The sequence below is a fragment of the Hipposideros armiger genome, unplaced genomic scaffold, assembly GCF_001890085.2.
Source record: "Hipposideros armiger isolate ML-2016 unplaced genomic scaffold, ASM189008v1 scaffold_497, whole genome shotgun sequence".
In the NCBI taxonomy this organism is placed as follows: domain Eukaryota; kingdom Metazoa; phylum Chordata; class Mammalia; order Chiroptera; family Hipposideridae; genus Hipposideros; species Hipposideros armiger.
The window spans coordinates 21,783-23,827 of NW_017731847.1; the positions used below are offsets into that span (position 1 = coordinate 21,783).

The window sequence follows — 2,045 nt, forward strand, 5'->3', positions numbered from 1 at the left end:
CTAGGATAGTACAGGTTTTCTATGGTTCTGATTTAACAGTTTTCTTATTGCATTGTCAATGTCAGAAATCTGTTCCTTCAGCTGGCTCATTACTCAGAATTTAAAGAAATATCTTTTTTTCCTGGTTTTATTTCACCTTCGGGATCCATCCAATATCCTCCAATATTAATTAGGACTTTCCCTTTAAAGTCTTGCATGCTGACTGACGTACCTCACTGTCCCAATCTGAAACATGTTATCATCTCTGCTTAGAAGATGACAGGCTTCTTGAAGTTTCTCCAATCTTCTGCTTCTTTACAGGTTTTTCTGGAGTAACTTGCTTTTTCCTCGTAAACTTTTTGTCAACCTCACTGTTAGAATCGCTGCCAGAAGAACTTGAAGAAACAAGTTCCTTTGATTTAGGCATTGCTCTGCTCCTGCAGCCTAACAGTTCTGTGCTCGCTCACTTGCAACTCCTGGGGATTTTTCTTGTTCCTTCATTTGAGACATATTCTTCTGTCTTTTCATTTTGTTTGACTTTCTATGTTTGTTAATATGAATTAGACAATATAGGTCTCTCTCCCAGTCTTCAAGAAGTAGCTGTGTAGTAGCAACCTTTATGTAGCTGTGTGCTGGGTGGTTTCAGCAGGCTGATTGGAGCTGAGTGGATGCCTATGGCGTCTGAGGACCTGGCCCACTCAAGTGGAGTGGCTCTGGGCAGATAGGCCAGGGGCTTAGAGGATTGCCCTGTTGATCCTGTTTGTTCCCTTTGTTCAAAGTCAATATGGGTGCAGGTGATGTGCCTGGAAACGTGCTGTGGCGACTTTGCTGGCAAGCCAGAGTATCTGGATAGAGCTATTGAGGTGGAGGGGGTACATAAACAGTGGTGCTCAAAAGCACCTCTGACCCTGGAGAATTCCCACAGTTCCTGGGGAGCTCTATGGCGCTCCAGCTTTCTCTATATGGTCTCTATATCACTTGTTTGTTGTACAAAAAGTAGTCTTGTATAGGCAACCTCTATGTAAGCTGTATGTGTCGGGTTGACAGTTTTTTTCCATTTGACACTGAATATATTGGCCCACTCTCCCCTGCCCTCACAACTTCTGATGAGAAATCTGCTCATAATCCTATTAAGGATCCCTTGTATGTGATGATTCACTTCTCTCTTGCTGCTTCCAATATTTGCTCTTTGTCTTTGATTTTTGAAAGTATGATTATAATGTGTTTTGGGGTGGGTGTCTCTGAGTTCATCTAACTTGGACTTCTTGGATGTTTATATTCATGTCATCCATCAAATTTGGAAAGTTTTCAGTTATTATTTCTTCAAATATTATCTCTGCTCCTTTCTCTCACTTCTTTTTCTGGACTCTCATGATGTGTATGTTGGTTCACTTAATGGTGCCACATGGGTCCCTTAAGCTCTGTTCACTTTAATCTTTTTTCTTTCTGTTCCTCAGGCTCAATAATTTTCATTGTCTTATCTTGAAGTTTGCTGATTCTTTCTTCTCCCTGCTCATGACTGCCTTTGAATCCATCTAGTGAATTTTTAAATTTTAGTTTTGTTCCTTTTTTTTTTTTTAAGGACTTTTTATTGGGGAATTGGGGAGGGGAACAATGTTGGGGAATTGAAGAAGAGGAACATTGTGTTTTTCCAGGAACTATCAGTTCCAAGTCAAGTTGTTGTCCTTTAATCTTAGTTGTGGAGGGCGCAAGCTCAGCTCTAAATCCAGTCGTCACTTTCGATCTAGTTGCCGGGGCTGGGGGGTGGGGGGTTAGTCCACCATCCCATGCGGGAGTCGAACCGGCAACCTTGTTGCACACTGAGCCATCCAGCTGCCCATCGGCAGCTCACAGCTGCTCAGCTCAGGGTGCCGTGTTCAATCTTAGTTGTGGGGGGGACACAGCCCCCATCCCATACGGGTGTCGAACCGGCAACCTTGCTGCTAAGAGCATGCACTTTCACCAGCTCAGTGGCAGTTCAGCTCGGGCACACCTCACTGACCCATGTGGAAATCGAACCAGGGACCCTGTTGCTTAGAGCTCATGCTCTTAACCAACTGAGTCAC

The 2,045-nt window shown here is 43.6% G+C and overlaps 1 pseudogene; it reads right to left on the reverse strand.

Annotated features, from left to right (window-relative positions):
- LOC109395962 (activated RNA polymerase II transcriptional coactivator p15 pseudogene) lies at positions 1–406 on the reverse strand (annotated as a pseudogene).
- Positions 407–2,045: the final 1,639 nt, after the last annotated feature.